Genomic DNA, 22713 nt, shown 5'->3' with positions numbered 1-22713 from the left:
TATATTAATTCCAGTCTTTCATAAAAGAAATAAATTATGTATATAGATATATATATAAACGACACACACATACAGAAAAAATATAAAAAATTGTGTGTGTATATATATATATATATATACACATATAATACATACGTTTTTTTACTACATTTCAAAAATTAAGTTTTCTAAATTTTTCAAAAAAATTTCGATTAAGGATTCCATTGTATACTTTATACAGAATCGTATAATCGCAGTCGCGTTTATAATGGTTTCGTGCTGCTTGAAATATTACATACGACTTTTACGGTACATAGCGTATTAATCTAACTATAAAATCTGTTCTCAGCAAACCGAAGTTTGAAGTATGAAGGTTGGATCGAGTAACTGATTCTTTAGAAAGATTCTAAATGTAAAATTTTTTTGTACGAATTCTACACGAATGATATAATTCTCGCACAATCATCAATTGTATGATGCCTTATAAATCTTAAAGATTTTATTGTACAGATTTATAACATACGACAATATATTATTATAAAAAAAAGTATTTAATATATTTTAAGAAAATATTGATTTAATAAATTGAAATCTAAAAATAACAAGTGACATTTAGCAAGTAGACATTTATGTCAGAGTTTGTAGGTAGTGTAATAATGGGGTAGTTTTTTTCCTTGCATGAGCACCTGATTGGTCAACCTATACCCGAATAATGTCGTAAATAGTGACCTACGGCTGTTTACGATCGTCGATAGTAGCTTACAGTACTTGTGTTATCGTTCTATTTTTTAAATAGACTACCGATCTGTTTTTCAGAGAATTCTAACAAGAAAGTTTATTCTAATTGCGCTAGAAAAATACATAAATTGATATTAATATTTTTATTTAGAAAAGGTTAAAAACGAATGGCAGTTGGATGAAAAATATAAATTTTTATTGTACTTCGTACTACTGTTAATATTGCAGAAATCCTTGAAGAAACTTCTCTCTGGTTTCTCGTGTTTTGCGTGAAAAACGTCGCGTGCGATTATTATATGTTTAGGACGCCAATATTCGCCGTTAGAAAATCAATAAAATAAGTAGGACACGTGCACCTATGCGAATATTTATATATATTCTTTTTTTATTTTTATAGTTCATTCGAATAAATTAGGGGGAAATAAGTTTCATTCAGTGTCAATTTCTTTTAATAACATATGGTATATGTGTACACACATACACTATATTCATTAATTATTTTATAAAGAATTGACATTCTCTCTTTAAGATTACCTTATATAAGAGATTATTATTGCTAATTCATATTTGAATACTTCTTCTACATATAACGTAAAGCATGTGTTTCTTTATCCTAATCAATATCACTTGCTGGTTATTTTATTATGTCATATGCAAATGGTTTTATGCGAAATATAGTACGCAATATGAATAGTCAGAAAACGTTCTTTAAGACTGTATTATTATATTTAATGTACACAAAACGATGTTAATATACACAAAATGTACAAATGATTCACTTTTGTGTAAATTTATGATGATATTTACACATATTTTTATAAATTATTTATTAATCTGTCATATTGAATTATAATCATGTTATTTTATTTGTTTATTTTCTTCAATTAATGGTAATGATTAATAATAAATTGACTGTAATCGTATTTAAGAGATTAAATGTTCTCGATAAATTTTTTAATTTGAATATTTTGCAAAATTTGAAATTTAAAAAAAAAAGAAATTTTATTCTGACTTTTATTAAAAACTAGAATTTATTAATAAAAAAGAATTTAAGATTTCGATCTAGATTCTTACGAAAGAAACGTTTCTTATATAATCTAGTAATATAAATAGAAAGTATCTAACGTAGCTGTACAGCATAAATATTCTCTTTTGATAGAACTAGAAATCGCGTGAAGCCAATGTGCATAGCATCACACACTTTGTATTCTTTCGTGTGCGGTCATTCCCTTTGTCGTCTATAAGCACAGTAATCTATAATCTACTAAATCGCTGCTGCATTATCTATGTGCTGTGCTTTTCCAGTTATTGATATTCTTTTTCTAGTTCTAAAACTTAATCCTAATAGTTTCCTCGGAATGTGTAAGTTAGAGAAATTCTTTTCTCTATAAGCTGCCTATAAGCTGTCTACTTTTTTATTCAAAAAATTAATAAAATATATTACTATTGATTTAGTGATAGTCTTCTCCAGTTCAACGAGATTGTTTTAAATGAATTTATTAAGAATTGTGAGTTTAAAAAATCTCCAGAAAGAGAAGAGACTTGTAATAATAATTAAAAAATATTTACAGTGGGAAAAAAATCAAAGATAAACAACGTGCGAGGAATAGAATAAATTTTTACATTAATATGTACGTCTTTTATAAAGTTAGTAGTTCACACTTTCGCGTAAGCTTAGCACAGTGTTAAATATGTAGAGCATGCTTTACGTAAGGAAACGAACATAATCTGTGTTTTCCGTATCATACGTTTGTAATGTTTCGAATCATTAATTCAGAGAATGATTAGGGCGTATATTTGCACGAGATCGTTACGGATAGAATGGTTTAATACACTTGTTGCGTCAACAAGATGAAAATTTTATGTGCAATTACGAATATAAAAAGTTACTTTTTATTAATCGTGCAAAGTGGCTTATAATTATTATTATTATCGTGTAATTATGATCTTATATCACGTTATTATGTTGGAGAAATAAATTATACTGCTTAGTAATGAAATCAAACTAATGTATTTAAACGAAGACAAGGACTTAATTATGCGTATTTTCAGTGTGGAAAAAAATTTTACTTAAAAACTTGTCGAGATTTGCAAATCTGCCGATGTTTGCTAAGCAATTTTTTGAGTTTCAGAAAAATTTCTCATTAAGCAAGGTTATTATGTCATTATCATGTCGTAACATCATTATTTGTTATCGGAAGTAATTGGTTATACTTACATAGGAGGATTTCTATATTTCTTTTGAATGTGCAGTATCGCTCTTGGACTCTTCACGAAAGTGTAGGTCTCCTTCTTCTGTGTGTCGAAGGGTATATCGTAAGACTGTAACCCCCGATTACACATTCTGCACTGCTCCGTCGTTCTTGTAATCATTGTGAATTTTTTCGCACAATTTAATTACGCAAAAGTTCTTCTTTTTAAAATACGGTACAGTATCGCACGATTTTCAATCTTTTATAAAAAGATTTTTCAAGACGGTTCTTGTTCACTACTGGGCTGACTGAACTCTTAGTGTCTGTCGTTATAGAAACGGATCAACTCCGAAATTCTCTTTATTGACTTGCAGTTATTCGTATCCAAGATACGTAAACTATATTTCATGAATCTTATTTACTATGTATACGAATTAGAACTTTGATTTAGTATTTATGGAAAGAGGAAAGGTATTATATTTAGAGAAAGTTTAATTTTGAAAGTTATATATGTATATATATTATTTAAGTAATTTAATTATAATTTAATAATTTAGTATGAATATGTACTATATATATATACATGTAAAATGTAGAATATGCACACATATACAGTATGTAAATAGCACACATTTTGTATAAATTTAATTGTTTTTTTTTATTATTACTATCACATATTAATGTAATCGTGGCGTAATCTAGCGGAGCAAATTAAATTTAATTGATGTAAAAAATTTGTTTTGATTTATGTAGAATTTTTTGAAGTTGTTAATTTCAAATGTAATTACGATGTATACTAAAAAATATCTATGTAATTAAAAAAAATTTTTTTTATTGAAGTAAATTTAGCTATTCTAAGAAAGATCGGTTTCTACCTAAAATAGATCCGTCAAGTCGATAAATATACCTATACTGGATAAAAGACCAATCGATACTTATATACCGAGTGTTAACCCATATTTTTCTACTTTACCGAGTTAGGTATGAAGTTGCGTCTACTGCCGATAGCGGCGCATCAAAATACGGTAACTGTTAAATCACGAACACGATGGATATTAATTAAGTAAAAGCATGTTTTAAAATTTAAAATAGATTTAAAAAGACACTCGAAGAAAGATTTCTTCGATTAAAAGAAACATATCTTTGCGTTTCTATATGATTAAAGAAGAAAATATACAGAAGAAAATATTTTTTTATTAAAGAAGAAATTTTGTTTAACATTATTTTTTTAAATCAAATAAAAAAATTTAATTTAAAAAATGATGTTCAAATCAAACAAATTTTTTTTGCCGTATAGCAAAGAAACTTTTCTTGCAATCAAAGGAAACTTTCTCTGGAGATCATAAAAGTGATTTGCATCTATAGGGGAGAGTGGTCTAAATCGGATCTATTTGCAGTTTTTGTTCTCTATAAGATAATAAAATAAAGTCCGATCATAAAACCAATAGTGCCGTTCGAAAGATTATTTAATTTCCTTTATTTTTATTTCAGACTATTTTGATGTATCTCTTACCTGTGTCGAACCATAATGGAAAATGTAAAAATGCATTTCCCGGTTCAATTTGGAACTATGAGTTCCAAATCGGACCTCTCCTATTTTTATGGACTTTTAGATAGAATTTTAAAATATTTTAATTAATTTTGTTAGTTTTGAGTAAACCGAGCAATTTAATACTGAAAGATAAAAATACAGTTTATATTATTAGAATTAAAATCAATAAAAAATTCCATCTAAGTCTGATAACATATGATATTTTATTGATTAGTGTTTCTTAGACCAGATCTGATCGGTCGATCACCAGTACTACAACCAGGTTGTGGCGAACCTTTTTTCTTCGATGAATTAGTTGGTTTACTCTTTTAAGTGTTTTTTGTATATATAGATCCAATTTGGATACGGGTTCTTTCGAACGATTGGAATAAATTTTACAATAAACCGCAAAAGTAATCACAAAACTCTTAATCCAAGAAAAATGAAAAATGCCTTATCGAGTCAGAATACTGGTTGTTCGTGTGAGTTGAAATGATGCTTTATTGTATCTTGATAATAACAACGTTTCGATCCAAATTCGGATCCTTTTTAAGTCTCAAAGTACATTTAATAAATTAAACTTGTTAACATTGTGCTCTCTAAAACACTATACATTAAGAATAAATTAATAATAATTCTAAGACTAATAATAATTCTAAAACTCTTAATATTTTTAAATTCGACACTCTTTAATTATCTTAAATCAATTACCGTTCAAATTTTTAACATCTTTTAAATAATGATTTACAAGGATTTTCTTTTTTAAAAAAATGTTCGCATGATAGAATAGACGAAAATACATATTTGCGTCTATTCTATGAACGTTATAACAGAGTACTGCCAAACTGCTGTCACATGTGTTTGTGTCTTATAAAGACTTTATATTATAAATAGCATGAAAATTTGCTTAACCGTGTTTATTTAAATTAAAAAGGTCCGATTTGGAATACGATCCGATTTAGGATATTCTCTCCTATATAAAAAATGGCATTAATAATGGAGTATTGTTAAACATAAAATACTAATAGCCTTAATATTGTCATTTTTTACTTTTGATGTTGTGACCAGATATCAATTATTCAATATAATGCTTTCTGCCAGCATGAGACTAGCAATTATATAGAGTAGCAATTATATAGAGGTTACAAAAAACATTCCCTTTGTCGACAACTGTTACCGTAGTCATAATATATTGCATTGTGAACGCTTAACGGTATATATACCATCAACAATAGAGTTATTGTGTGACGTTATTTTCTGTAAAATTGTTTGAAGACTGTTCAAAGAAATAGTCTTCTGTCAAAAAGCATTTCTTTTCAATGAAAAATGTATATATAGTATAATAAAAAATGTACATTGAGATAAGGCTCAATATGTTTTTAAAAACAAATAATATAGAGAAAGAGGGCAATGAGCCAATAATATCGTTAAAATCTTTTTAAATTATAATTTAATATATTGCGAAGAATATCGTAATTATGGCGTTTCGTCCCAGCTTCCACTACTGGACTCATCAGTAAGGTATTGTAGTGGAAGCCTACCTTAGACGCCTGTTTAAGTTATTAGATCGAGAATCTATATATACACTATACAGATATACGCGTATCCAAGCACTTGTGAGAATTTTTGCGAATATCTATAGACCTCTGATGGCGAGTCGACGTAGTAATATTCTTCGCAATATATTTATTCAAAGTAATACCATATATGTATTACCCTCCCCCCCCCCCCCCAACTTGCGCGCCGAACAATCGTCGGTCTTGAAACGCAATTCGATCTGAAAATTCCCCCCAAATTGTATATATAATATATTTGACATGATGAAAATGTCATTCAGTTATTTATGATGTACATACACTTAAATACATGAAAAGGCCATAAAAATCTTTTTTTGTTTCCCTCTGATGGAGATGTATTGAATTCTGTAGAAATGGGTAATTAAATAATTGACAGGTAATTATATAAACGCTTAGCGGTATACCCCACACCAACAAGAACCATAATGTTACATTATTTTTTACAAAATTATTTAAAAATTCTTCAAAGACATAGTCTTCTATCAAAAAGTATTTCTTTTCAACGAAACATATTATGTATTTGACATGGTGTATACAATCACTCGATTATTTATGATATACACTTAAATGCGGGAAAAAACCATGAAAATATTTTCTATTTTTTTATGGAGATGCATTGAATTCTGCAGAAATAGAAAATTGAATTGATAGGTAATTTTTCATTCTTTATCTCTATAATATAATATATATAAACGTTCCAAATTAGTAACGTTTTTTATTTAATTCTTTGTTGTAAAAAGAGAAACCGTCATTATTAAACAATTAAATTTTTTAAGTATTAATTCATACTAACAAAAATTGTGACCGGTATAACAAAGCGAAATTACGATATAATACATAATATATATATAATGTATATAATGTTATACAGAAAATGAATAATTAATAAATATTATAACTTTAATATAATTTAGTTTAAACATTTTTAAATCATTAAACTTAAGAATGGAATAAAGGTTATATATTAAATATCGGAATTAGTAATGTAGAAATTGAATATTCGATAAATATGATAATTGTAATATAAATGAGTTACAAAATTTCAGAATGTGTCGAATTCGAAATAAATACAAAAATATTAATATAGAATATTACGATTCAATTTATCAAAAGTTAAATGACAGTATCAAGGATACTGTTTGTGTGAAGAAGGTATCGAATAGTATCGACATTTATCTGAATGGTGAAGATGAGCTCGTCGAGGAAGCGCAGCTCGAAGAAGTGGTAGAAGAGAAGAAGGAAGTCTGGGTGTAGGTGGTGATTCGATTTGGGTGAGGAGGAGGAAGACGGCAGAAATTTTGGCACCCTGCTGCGCTTCCTAATTGCCTCGCCTTCCTTGCCTCTGCAACATCCACATCCAACACGCCCTTGAACCTTCTCATGGGTCCACGTAAAGGCTCCTAAAAACCCACCGAGGCTTGGTTCTCCTTCTCCTCCCATTTCTTTCCCTCCACATATCCCACCGCCGCCTCCGTCTCCTCCCAATCTCTTCTTTCTCTTCACCCAGGACGCTGAATAAGCAACATCATCTATCACACTGCGCGAAACGATATATTTGTTTTGTCGGACCTTCTTAATTATTTACAACCAGCCCACGAGCGGAATCTTCCGGGACCTACCTCGAGAAATTTTCGCTGGTTTTGGGGCGTTTAGGAATTTTGGGGAAAATTGAGATCGACGCGTCGACCAGCGATTAAGTTTTCATCGCCAGTCTGATTTTATATCGTACGATTAATCGGTTGTTTTATACAGAAAACAACTTCCAGAAATGTATGATATTATTAAATTGTTATAAATAATTTTCTTCTCATAACTGTCATTTACTTCTAAAATATTTGAAAATTCTGGAAAATATTTATATCTTATTCGTCAATATTTATTACTTTTCATATATATGTTTTTATTATATTTTATAATATTTATTATGTTTAAAAATAAGATATTTATTATTTTTATACATTAATGTAGACTCCACTGTGAAAATATTGAAATATGTACAAGTAGTATTACATTACATGATATTATTAGCAAAATTTTTAATTAGGCAACATATTTGATACTTTCAGTGATCGATTAATTATAAGCGCTGTGTTAATTAAAGTGCGCGCAATTTCATGAAATGTAATACCTACACATTCAACTATAAAAAATCGAGATTTTACGGGAAAAGACTTTGCACATATGAGCGAAAGGATGGGTGTGATTATCTCTATGGAATGTCAGTGTCGGAATTCTTGATGAAATTCGATCTCGGTATTGGAACCACCAGATAATGACTAGGAAGTCTGGAGGCGTGGTAATGAGGGTTGGCCCGGGGCCCTGAGGGGCCTAAGAGAGTGCAGCGCAGCACGGAGCGCATTCATGGTCCCTTTTTCGTGTCTCTCCTCTTTCTCTATTTTCCGTTCGTGTTTCTTCTCCTCGTGGGCCCGTGCGGCGGGACCTGCCGGTTTTCTAGCTGGTCTAGCTGGGTGATAAATTACGGTTGAGATATCGGCACCTCCTCCTGTCCATTCGTCAGGGGTATGTAGCGTTGCTCCGTTTAAAAGACAACTACACCACCCCCTTCCCCGAAGCTGCCCGAAGCACGTTTGCCATCCTTTAGGTCTCTCATTCTTCTTCTTAACCCACTTCGTCTTCTTTGGCAGTCTCATCTCGTCGGGACTGACTTGAGATAAGACATCAATCTTACGCGTTGCGAATTAGCACCAAGCGCGATTATCACGTTCAGTACCATTCGTAGATAGGACCATAATCGATTTACTCGAATACTTTCAAAGATATTTATTATAAAAGCATGTAAATAATGCAAAAATTAAATATTTTTCTTAGCAATGGTTTTAATGTAAAAATTTAATAATTTTTTTTCTTAATTCTTACAATTAGATAATAATTATTAATCACAGGCTCAAAAGATAAAAATCTAAATGTAAATATGTAGTGCCTATAAGAGCCAACACAAGGGTGTGAAATACAATTTATTAATCAAATATAGCGTTTCGATTCTAAATTTGGGTTCTTGGTAAATATAATTTTATAACATTATTTTGTTACGTCGCAATTGTGAAGACTGTCCTATCTTGTAAGAATGTTTTACATCAATTTGTCAAAATTGCTATAGAAAGAAAAAGAAAAATCTACAACTAATTTTATTTAAAATTATTTTTAAAAAATAGAAATTTTAAAGAAAAATATGTCATTTACATGTCGTAATGTTTTAAATAAAGAGACATTACGACATATAAGTGACATATTTTTCTTTAAAATTTCTATTTTTTAAAAATAATTTTAAATAAAATTAGTTGTACATTTTTTTTTCTATAGCAATTTTACCAAATTGATGTAAAAAATTCTTATAAGATAGGACACATTCTTCACAATTGCGTCGTAACAAAATAATGTTACAAAATTATATTTAATGTCTTTTTGTGTACTGAAGAGGACCCAAATCTAGAATCGAAATGTATACGTTATGTTTGATTAATAAATTGTATTTCGCACACTAATATCATGTATTGGCTCTTATGTACATATTACATTTAGATCTTACAATTAGTATACATGATTGAGTCATTCGTGTTCTGCGTACTTATTTTTAATTGTAGAAATACCAAGTAATTACTTATAATATTTGAGACGTGCCATGACAAAATATTGTAAATTGGTAATATGCATTTTAAATGGATTATATAATTGCTGTAGTCTATTACATACTAATATTTGATGAAGAAAACATGCTGATACACACGGAAAAAATAAGTAGCACAATTCAAAATATTATATATCCATTGTACAGTTAGTATTTTTAGTTAGACTTATAACATTTTGATTTGCAATTTCACTTGTACTCACAACGTTTTGAAAATTGAACAACTTTAACATGATTTTTTAAAAAGTAGAATTTTCTTATTAAAATTTTTTACAGAGATTGATATTGCTCATATTTCTAATTATTTTATAGTAATTTTTTGAACTTTTGAAGTAAGTTTTTTAATAAGTAATAAGCTTTCCACTCTTTTTCTCTTAAAAAATTAAAAGGTAGCATTTACGATATTTTGATTTGGCACCTCATTATACATATACACTTTTTTTTAATACATATATAATATATAAATACAAATAAACTTTTTTTAATACACAACCTTATAAATATTTTCTAAAGTGAAAGTGGAAAATTAATAAACGAAAATTGATCGAAGAGACAAATCTATTTAAAATCTATTAGACATTCTTAAATTCTTTTTTTAATAATATTAAATTCTAAAGACCGTCAATGTGTAACAACATAACTAATACGAATACGAAGCCTATAACAGTCTAGCTTGGATCTTAGTTGCTTATATATAATTTCGCGTGAATTTATATACTGATGTATGTAGTTTTTCTAAACTACGCGCTGAGCAATTGTTGGTCTTGAAACGCAAGTCTAATAAACTACCGCAGTACTATCACAAATTAAATTTAATAAATAATTGATGCTCTTTTGGCATCTTGAATTGATGTTAAGTATATTATCGATTATATTAAAATCTGAAAATAATAATTCTTATTGCGAAAAATATTACCTCGCCCGGGAGTCGAATCCGAATCGCTTGGTTTACACGTAAGTGTCTTTTCCTTAATATTTTATACCATCGATAACAGTTTATAGTAAGTAATCGGAACATTAATGTTTAAAATTTTGAGGAATTTCATCTTGACGCTTTTTTCTTTACGAAAACCATTAAATGCTACCTTCGTATCACCACGAAGTCAAAATATTTTGAGATCTCGCGTTACTAAGGATCTGAGCTGACATTTCGACAAACTGATCCTTGCATTTGCATCTGTATTTGTATCGACGCATACAATATTTCACGCGGTATGAAAACGAATTTGTTTGTTTTACCACACAAAGATACAGCGCAGGCAAACAAACCGTGCAGATAATAATAGGTAGATGAAACAGAAGTGTGTCCTATTCGTGGCATAATCCTTGTCTTCGCTATTCGTACGATCTCGTTTACATGTGTTCCACAAGCCTGTTGTCCTCTACCTTTGTCTTGCTCTCACCTTACCTTCTTACCTCGTTTTCTTTCTTCTCATCTGTTCTTTTTCTCGATCATTCGGCCCTTCGAGGGCGAGCCGTTGCATTCCTCGAAAGCGGTAGGTCGCGCGCGCGACTCCATCTCAAATTTGGAACAAGGACGACCTAATGCTGTGGACAATGTTAACTGATGAACGAGGAATCTGTTGTAAGGACATTGTTGGGTAAAGAAACGATGGGAGAAAAACAATGGGTGCCCATTAGCATCTACCTGAATCTTTAGAGACTCTATCGTTATTGCTGTGTTCTCTTCTTTATCCTTCTCCCTTTCTTCTTTATTTTTGTATAAGTATTTTAATTTTTCTGTTACTAAAAAGTGAAAGTATATTGTAAGAAAGATTTTTCCTAGTGTATTATATCTACTCTTTGTGTATCTAATTTTTCCAGATAGCTTGATATTGTCGTTTTACTTTGAACTGAGTGCGATAAATTTATTCTTATCCTCTTTATTTTAAAAATTATTTAAAATATTATATTACATGAAATATTTACAAAATTCACTAAATTTAGACTATTTTTATAAAATAATGTTTAATTTATACGAAACTTTGTTGTATTGATGATTATGAGGAATGAAAAAAATAATATGTTTTGTTTAAAAAAAGTGTTGGTTTTTTTGGATTTCAAGAGTGATAGTGTTGTATTTACTATAGAAAATTTTGCCCTGATTTAGCGTGATTTTGATAACCTTAGCGGGTCATGAGAGAGGATCCCTAAATGAGATAGGAGGGAGAAAATTGACATGAGAAAATTGACACGCCGCTTCTATTGTTTAAGGGCTAAAAAGATCTTCGGTGTTACGTTCCAGCAAATGAAATCTGGGCTTAAGATTTTACTCATCAACGGAGCGAAATTATTACTAAGGAGATCCAGCGTTGTCGATTAGTGCCAAAGTATAAATACTTCGATATCTACTTACTAAATCAATTTTTGTGTTAATTGAATTTATACAACATTGCATTAATAAGTATTTTTGCAAAACGGTATTTAATATCCTTATAGCACAATATTTTTATGTTTTGTACAAACGCATATTCAGATATACTCCTAGAATTTTCTTTCTTATCAATTAATCGATTCTATCTATGCGCTGTTTTTGCCAAAATGTATGTTTTTACCAAAATGTATGTAATCGGTCTAGCAAATTTTCGCCTTGAATATTTAACTTGAGTTGATTATTTGCATAAAACGAAAATTCGTATTCTGTTTGTACGTAATTTTTTGAATCATTAACGAAAGGGGAGGAGAAATTATGTAAAATCGCTCTTAACAAATTTTTGCGGATGTTTAAAAAACACGTGTTTAAAACAGATAGATATTCCTTCAACTACATTCGTATATCTCTATCACATTTATTACTACATTGTTCTAATATTTAATTAGTAGTTTTTATGTTTAATTATTATTAGTAATTTAATTGTTTGATTTTACAACGTTAATATCTTCATAAATGTGCTACAATTCTCTTTTTTTCATGCTTATTTAAAAAAATAACTTTATCATACAAAGGTATGATTAGTCTCTTTCCTTAAAATTAAAAAAAAAAAACAATTTAAGGTGCTGATGATTTATACTCTTCATTCGCAGATAGAATCTCACCATTGTTTGATTTAGAAAATTTTAGTCTGATCATCACAACGATGTACATTTTTAAGGGCATCGAAAGAAAGAGCTCGAGGATTGTAAAGGCTAGATCCATTAGTTTTCAAGACATTCTTATTTATTTATCGAAGTTTTATGTACATAATACAATATATTGCAAATGAAAAAAAAAGAAAATATTTTGCATTGAAGGCGAAAAGAGGCGGAAGACTTAACTTATGACTATGCAGGGTAGCATTGTACTGAAATAGACTAGGTATAGATAATGTCCGACAGAGATAACGGTCGTTAGATAAAGCCGTGACTGACGTACGATGTACGTGCGCTTAGCGAAAAATTGATAATCCTCGAAAAGTGAGCTTAAACATTTTTCATCGCTCGACTGCGCTCGAGTGTTCATTATATATGCAGCTAGTTCCAAGCTGGCTTGTTTAACGCGTTCTTTCAAAAATTAATACGTACATAATAATTTATAAGAATTGATACATATATATTGATATTCTAATAAAATATCTTTTAATCAAATCTTTTCTAATAAAATATCTTTGTCTTTTAGATCGAATAGTTTCTGATATTTATAATTATTTTCAACATTGAGATAGCAACATATCTAACTCATTTTTTCACTTTAAACGTAACAATTGTTAAAAAAAAAAAACAACAAAAACATTGTGCCTTTTAATTTATTTCTTCTATTGCACAATACGAGATCATTAAATGGTAGTTTCATGGACAAGTTACTTCACTGACGGGAAAATTCTGACTCGCGTGAACAGAAAAACGTGAAATGGCAGCAGATAATGCTTATAACGAAACACGTTGAGTTCTGTGGTAGATACGGAGTAGCTGGCCTCGGATAAGTGACCCCGCGGAATTCGATGAACGTCCGATCCCGTTGGGCTTAATTTCGCTCGTGGATTTCCTTTCCTCGCTTACCCACGTCCTCCGTCGCGATTTCTCACGATCCCACCATGATCGACCTGACCCACGAAGAAGATTAGATAGCTTTGTCGTCTCCGAATTCTGCAGCGTAACGGACAATCCATTTTGTCATTGCATCGATTCTACCTCCGGCAGTCGTCGAGAATCGGTTTCCACGATCTGTATCGTGTTGTCATTTAAGTGTCATGGTAGTATGTGCCTGTTCTGAAGCATGTTTGAGCGCCAAAATGAACTTAATTACCAGTTGTCCTCCTCCAGGCACACACTTTATATTATTTTATTTTATTAACGGTATCAAGAACACGGCAGGATGGACATGAACGTTTTAAACCGTTACTTTAGTTTATATGATATCATCATATAATATACTTGAGACTGCTTTTCAAAAAAATACTTTCGTAATGTTAGTTCAAATGCAAAAACGTAACTGTAAAGCATTTTATTTATTAACAAATAAAACGGAAACATTTATTTTCTAAGAGAGAGTTAAATAGAAATAAGATGAATTATTAATTATTTATTAAAAGAGAGGTTGTTAACAGCTATTCATAAAATATGACGAATAACGTGACTCTGCCAAAAGTCAATAAGTCTATAGTCAATTTCTAGTCAATAAGTAATTTTGTTATATTGCTCAGAATCTTTACAAATAAAAATCTATAATAGTACAAGTACTTAATACACACACCACACACACACACACACACACACACATATATATATATATATATATATAATATATTCTAGCATCTAAAATAAATTGTATTATTAATTATAAGAAGAATTTATTAATTTGTAAAAGTAGATGAACAATAAATTATTGTAAAATTATATGTTGGCCAAAAAGTTGTGATAGTCACTGTAACTTCCCGTAAAATTAGATCTCGTACAATTTTAATCCATACTACCAATCACTATGGTCGGTTACTAAACGTATCTTAAATGGGTTGGATCCGCTAATGGGACGAAGAAAGCGTTTATCACGGACCTTATCACATCTCTGACGGACGCGCTTGTCGTCCCTGTGGTAGATGCGATTTCCGACGCACCTGTACGATCGTTTTTCTCTCTGCGGGGTGCAACAACGTGGGTTGAACTTTTCCGGCTTTACGCATCACGCCGTGACGCTGCTTTTATCCATGAAGGAAAGCACCAGGATAACCTGTCGTGCTGGCGGTGCTGATGTGCGACGTCGCACCCTCGGAGCGCTAAGACTGTCGGACAGGTATCGCCGTGAAGCGTGTTATTAAAATTAATCGAGTTTCACTGCTCTCTCTGACAGACCATTAAAATATTAAACGTTCGCGAACTGTTTAAACGTAATGCATTCAAGTATATCGAACGTTATCCATTCTTATATTTCTTATAAATATTACTATTCTGATGTCATCTTCCGTGTTTAGTTATATCGCTTAAAAATTTATTATATTAGGCCACTTTTCCCGTAAGTCGTCATTTAAAACATTAATAACTTTAAGTTAATTAAATAAATAATGTTATTTTTGTAGAGAGAGATATTCTGAAATAATACGAATATGATTTCTTAGCTCTCTTTTTCGAGTGAAGTATATTGACTAACGTTCAGCAGAAAAAGCAGCTTTGCAATTATTGTGAGATTCTTTAATGTGATTTAAATCCTATTACGAATTGAATGCACACATAGATTAATTATATCAAGAAACTTACAGCAGTTACAAAGCTATTGAACACAGCTATTGTTAAAGAAAAATAATACAATGACAATAATGAATATTTTTATTTTTATTGGAACAATTAACATGGTGATTCTTGTAGAACAACGAATTGTATGCATGCGGACTATTCATTATATCTGTCACCAGCTTGCAACTCCAACGTACAAGACACGATCTGGGCAAGATGGTGGTAGCCATGGTCCTGAGGGATAGAAGAGATTTCTCTCTCTCGGGACCAACGAAGTAAGTATCCTCGATCGGCGGAAGATAACGACAGCAGCGCGTAGATCATGTACCATGATCGCGATGGTGGCCGGATAGGGCCACTTGCGTTTTGTTCTTTCGGCGATGAGAGCAAGAAATCAGATAATCCTATCAGGGAGTCGGAGGAAAGCAAAGAAAAAAAAAAGAAACCTGACTCCGTTCTGCACCCGACGATTCTCGATACCGGAAAGCAAGAACGGCACGTTCGCGGTCAACCTGCCCGGCTTTGTCTCTCGTCTGTTTCCTGTCAGAGGCAGATAAAAAGCACGTCTTATCCTAGCGCGATCTCGGTGAAAAATGGATTTTCGCCATGATCAAGACCGGCCGTACGTGCCATAAACTGTTACGGTCAGTCGCAATACAAATGTATTCGTCCTTAATTTTATCTTGTTTATGCCTTATCTTACGACTAACTGAATCCTGTCACAAAATTAATTTTGAACGTTTTCGTTCATACTTGAATCCTCTTGAAATTCTTTTTACCTCTCTTTTCAAACCTGATATCTTGAAACGCCAGTACAGAACTTGCAAATGATATTGGAGCGATCTTTATCGAAGTGGCCACTTGTATGACTCGCGTACGGATGGTGCTCTGAATTTTCCCGAGATCGATCGCCCAAATCGATCCGTCCTCTCCTTCGTGTGTACCACATATCACGATACGCAATGTAGATTCGTGTCGATCGGGTATCCTGCGCCGTAAAACGAACCTTCGTGAATATATCTTGAGCGATCGATGCCGCGCAGTTTCTCGCTACGGCTTGTAAACGCGGTCGCACGTCGCAATGCCAACGGGGAAAAAATCGAGATGTGAAATGGAGGACAGAGCCAATGATATTAGGAAAACAAGAAAAAAGGAGAGAGCAGTTTCTAATTCATGTATTAATATTCTCGAACTTATTTAAAAAATCTTTTACGCAGTAATTAGTAGCGATTTTTTTAATTTAGGAAATTATAATATTTTATTTATAGTTTTTTAATACATTAATTTTATTTTTAGTTTTAATATAGATAACCATGAAATGATCCAGAATTACTTCTGAATCAATTCTATTTTGTACGACACAGAGAAAGAGAATTTGTTTAACCGATTTTATTTTATACGATTAATCTTTAAATAGGTAGGTAAATGGTCTAAAGATACGCAAGTTAGTAGGCGAGATGTTCAGACACCTAAAAAATTTTTTTCATTTTATAATTATGTTTCTTACTACTATATATATTATATTATAGTTAAATTTACATAATTATATCCTAATGAGAATATATAATAATAGAGGAATATGAAAATAATGAACTTCAAGGCCAGTATTCATAGTTGGTTCTTATTTCAGACCGTCTTAAGTAATGTCTTAAGACACTAACGCGATTCTCTGATTGGTTCGTAACACTTCAAAATTGAGCTTAAGGGATTTTGAATACAAGAACTGATTATAAATACCGGCCTAAGATTTCTGAGCGACTGGGCAATATTTTTTATCCTTTTCTAGAATAAGATTTTTAAGAAAACTGCCTGAAGAGTGCTGTAGTCACCTTACCTACCCGTCTAAAAGTTAATACAAAATGAAATTTATGCTATTTTTTAATATCATCGCGACTAACTATATAGATGCATATGTCTAATCTGATGCTTTGTGAGTCTTGTTTGTCGCTCAAAGCGGTCTTGGGTGAGACGTATATATGTTTTGTAGAAGCGTAGTAGAGAATGGAGGCAAGCATCGATGGATCACAATCATGCAAGATACATAAATGCATTTACGACTTCTTTTCCTTGTCTTTTGTCTTCCTTTTCTCTTCCTTCTCGACTTTCCTCCTTTTTTTTTGCCACGCCACCGTTTTGCCGCCTCCGATCTTTTTTCTATTCCGCGACTTATCTTTGTTGTAGCCCGGGACATCAGGCCGCTGTCCGATTCCTTATCGTGCTATATATCCCGCGTCGATGCCGAACGGTCGCCACATAGATAACAGCGAGCTACATACATTATTCACGCGAGTACGCCGCACTCCGCACATATTACGCGACAATGCGTGGCCCGAAGTCTTATCGACGTCGCCATATCGCTTCTTAGTACCTTTACGTAAGGGCCCGTCGAGCGTCGCTTATTGTTGTTGTCGCACACTTGCGAATTTTGTACGTGAAAACGAGATTCAGTAGCGATTGCCCTGCAATTAAGTTTTGCGATCTGTTTTTATGCAGTTTACCTAATGTTTTTGAACAGCTGTTTGCCAACTATATAAAGACGAATTAAAATTGATTCTTAATCCGTAAATATAATAATTCTGGACATTTTCTCGTAATTAATATTTATAAGTACAGAAAGATATATATGTATAACTATGATTATCTTTGTCAACTGTTTTATAATTGTAACTTGATTTGATTTGATTTTATAGTATTCTTCCTAAAATGCTTCCAAAATCGCTTTCAAATACATTCTTTTAAAAAATACTTTTCATCTAAAGTTTTATAAAAATATTCTATTTCTCAGTAAGAAGATCGATGGAGTTGATTCCTATTTTAAATTTAACTCTTCCTCGGTAACGTTGAACTTTAAAGACACGGTCGATTTTTTTATTAGAACTTCTGGTAGATAAATCTGTAAAAGAGAAATAAAACATAATCCATTTCTACGATAGTAAAAACTCGTTAAAGCTTTCAAATATAGTAAGAATATTTTCAGATTTTTTGTAGTCCAGAACAATATAACTTTCACAATATCTGTCCAACGTCAATTAATTCGCTTTAATGACTGCAATGATATTAATTCTACGATGTCTGGTTAGCAATATTAATGAATGGAGCCGTGCTTGCTCGTTGTGGATGATCTCCTGTATAATTTCGACGTAATGCCTACATAAGACGCGATCTTACGCATGTATGGTTGTAAAATTACACCTCGAAGCGACGCATTAAAGTCTAAAGATGTTAGTGTTCGCGATTTCCTTTTAGCAAATAAAGCATGTCGATGCAAAAGTCCCGTCATCCCGTTCCGTTTCCTGCCGTCTCGCACACTATCATAACATAGTTTTAATTGGTAGGACATGATATAAAGATGCACATGGTACATCGTACAACATGATCGATGCAACATGCACTTAAGCGCCCGAAAGTTATGAATCCGATGTAGCTTCCGCAGTCAGGTTGACACAATCTTCACCGCAAATCTCTACAGTCTTTTTATTTCGCTGCTACGTTCTCGGTCGCGGAGGATCCTCCTCCCTTCGTTCGTTAACTCGTCGATCTATCGACGTGTCCATCTAAAGTGCGTTCCTCATTTCTCTCTTTTCGAGAAGAAATGGAGGAGTGAAGGAGCGAAAGAAAGGAAAAATACATGTGCATTCGTTTCTTGTCGCAGAAACAACGATCTTCCTTCTTCTTGGGTTTATCGCGCCATGAAAATCGACATGTATCACATGGAAAATCTACCGTAGAAAACGGGAAATAACAAACGTAGACGAAGGTAGACCAGTTGTTAGATACGCACCTACACATGAAGCTGCACACAGTGTCTGATGTATTTGGAACTTGCGCATTATGTGTGTAGACATCGTGAGCATTGATTTTTAAAAAACAGCATCGTCACTAAGCAGTTCTAATCTGTCAACTTGATAATTTTATTACGACGTCATCATCTACATTTACATTCAAGTTTTAATTTATTAACTTGTGTTATACAATATTTCCAGGTGAGCGAGAAAAGCATCCAATCACCCATCTTTTACTAAATTATTTTATGTTAAATATTTACATTCAAAATATACACTTCTTCAGCTTTCGCATGCTTACATTTCTTTTATTCATATTAAACTTAATTAAAAACTAGGAATTGTCTTTTATCGCGAGCATATTTTTATATGTTATGTTTATGTTTTGGTATTTTTCGGGTAGAATTTGATGTACTTTAAAAATGCGCAGTAGCACGTAATTGTGCGACGGATATTTACATGTCCAAAGAAATATTATCTCCATTCGCTCTTTGACTGCGCTTTGTGTAGTTTGAGGATCCATATTGTCGTTGCTATCACTGTAGATAGCACCTTTGTAAGGACGTGAAGAATGAACGAGAGAAAGGGAGAGAAAGAGAGAAAGAATTCCAAACCCTCGATCGCGCTGCTAGGAAAGTGTGTCCAAATGATAAAGGAATATCTGCCGTTATAAAGGGAACGTGTCAAATTTCATTGCATTCGAGGGGGAGTTATAGGATGCTCTTCGTCGATGAAGGGGGTAGGAGAGGAACAGGGAGGAACGAGGGAGCGTTTCACGTTCGTAGAGGGAATTCAAAGGCGTGGGATTTCACCTGCATAAGCGCATCGCTCTTGGCGAAAAAAGGGAAAAGAGAGAAGAGGAGGATCCTGCCACTGTCCTGCCGGGGTGACGTCTCTCCTCCCTAGGTGGCAGACCCATAAATAGTCCGGTTTTAGGTATTTAAGCGATAGATCATGTTTTAAACAAAAGTCGCGCTGATCCGCGCTGCAGGATGCATCAGAGAGGGTGTAGAGGGTGCAAACGAAAAGAGAGGCCATTGAGAGGAAAGAGATGACACAAGAGAGAATAGGGGGGGGGGGGGACGGTGGAGGCACGCCCTCGCTTTTGCGTTGACTCGATATACCGAACCGACCCCATAAATCCTTCATCCAGCACCAACCGCTTCCATCCACGCGGCTGTTTTCTAATATTTTGATTTATGCCGCTTTCGCTGGGCTAATTTAGCGGCTTTTATCCTTTATTTGCGCGTTTAGGGGTGAAATTTGTCCCTCTGACGTGTTGCTCCGGGGGTTACCGCACGGGAGGGAAAGTTGTTCCCAGAACACGATCACAATGCTCGAAAAAAAAAAACCGGGGATCGCTTTCTAACGTGCCATTGTGTTTACGCGACGTACATTTTTGTCCGCTGGCGATGCGTCGCGGAGGTAAACCATTGGGAGAGAAAGAGGAGATAGTCGCGAAACTACTACTAAACATCAACGTGGGATACTAAAATATTTTCCAGTCTCCGGCTCGCTCTTGAGACCGGGCTCCTCGAGAGGCAGGGATGGGTATATTGAGCGCTTCGGTCATCTTCACAGTCCAATGCTGCCTCTGAATGCACTATTTTGTTAATGCTGAGAACATGATAATCTCGTACATATAATTTCGAATCGTGCGAACGTGATGATATTGAATATCAGGAAATAAAAAAATAAATAAATATATTTTATAAATAAAAATATAAATAAATATTTGTACATACAGCACGAAGTCGACTATTAGTTCGTCGGCAGAAGAAGTCTAAAGTCGACTTTAAAGTCAGACGGAATGTCAACTTTTAGTCGACTAAGAGATGACTATAATGTCTCGACTATAGTCGGCCATCAGTCAGCCTATGTAGTCGACATTAATGCTCAATTTGTTCACCTCTAGATAACCTTTATCTAGAAGATATCTCCCAGAATACAATGGAATATCTTCTGGATAAAGTTATCCGTAACTTATCTAGAAGTGAAGAAATTGGGCATAAGTCAATTTTAAGTCAACTATAAGTTAACAATTGCGTAATCTTATTTCGACTACGTCGACTTTTAGCCAACATTATACCAACTATAAGTCTACTTTTAGACAACCTAACCTGTATTTCTTACTAATTCTTATTCTAATATTCACATTTCTAAAAAACTTAATTAATTTAATTCTACAGTACTAAAGAACAATTATATATATACTTCAGTATAATAGAATTAAATTGATTAAGTTTTTTAGAAACTTCAAGTTTTATTTAAATAATTATAATGGGTATAATAAAACACACAGAAACATATATAACATCAATTAATGTTTTTTATAGAAATAAAATTTTTTCATAAATTATATTATATACATTTTTTATAATATATTTCATTTTTAACAGTATAAAATATTAAATATACAAGACCTTTAACCTATGTAGATTTAATACAAGTTTACAAATATAAAATATTTTTACAAGTTTTAAAAGCTAAAATGGAATAAAAAAGATAGATCAAATTTTTACATCTGATTTGATACTGAAAGGATTTATCAAAAGACACAGAGTTCGAGTGGGAAGAGATCATGGTTTACCTTTACGTAAACGCGCTTGTCTTCCGCTTTTTCCGTTTAACGGTTAATTTTCTGTCTCTTTAGTCTAATTTAAATAGATTTAAGGTCGAGGCTCTGTACATATATATTAATTTATTCATTTTTTCTTTAATGCCCTCATTCTATCGCCGGATCGCCTCAACCATTCCTGCATACATACTTCGATTTCGGTGATTGTGCTTTTATCGCGTTTTAAAACAATGGCTAAAAATTAAATAGTAACTGAGTATATACAAATAACTATTTTTTTTACAGGTTTTTATACACGTTTAGTAGATTAAATTCGTTCTTTGTTGCTGAATTAGTAAACTCTCATAATTAAAAAAAAATACAATTAAAAGTATGCATGGAGCTATCAAGAAAAAAAAAAAGAAAAAAACCGTTAAATGAACAATTTCTATATCTACAATACTATTCATTGGATTTTCACACTGTTTATAAAATGAGTAGTTTCATTGTAGCATGTTGCGTATTACACAATATATGTATTGATGCAAATGATTTATTGCAATGTGATGACACAATTAATGAAGAACAATTCAATGTGCCAATAAGAGTTGAAGATAATGAACCTGCATTGAAACAAGAGGGTGAAAATAAACGGGATGAAATCCGCAACCATATGAATAATATAGGATTAAATATGTAAATATATATTATTGCTATTTTATGTTTATATGCTTTAATCACTATTCACGCATGTAAGATGTTTTGTTTACTTCGGTGTGTAGGAGAGGTGGCATCACAAATAAAAATCGATTTTCAAAAATTTAATAACATTTATTTGCAAGGTACAGATTTTAACTCTTATATTAATTCTGCAAAACACTTCTACATTTTTTGTACAAAAATCAAGTACAAGAGCCTCATACATATATTTAGAACATATTTGTAACAAAAACTTAAACTTTTTTTAGTCTCAAATCTACAAAAACTTAAACTCCTATAATCTATTTGATTGCATTGAGGTTTTAACTGTTATAAAACTTTAAACTCTCTCTCTCTCTCTCTCTCTCT

The sequence above is a fragment of the Cyphomyrmex costatus genome, unplaced genomic scaffold (assembly GCF_001594065.2).
Source record: "Cyphomyrmex costatus isolate MS0001 unplaced genomic scaffold, Ccosl1.0 scaffold330, whole genome shotgun sequence".
In the NCBI taxonomy this organism is placed as follows: Eukaryota; Metazoa; Arthropoda; class Insecta; order Hymenoptera; family Formicidae; genus Cyphomyrmex; species Cyphomyrmex costatus.
This window is presented reverse-complemented; position numbering follows the sequence as displayed.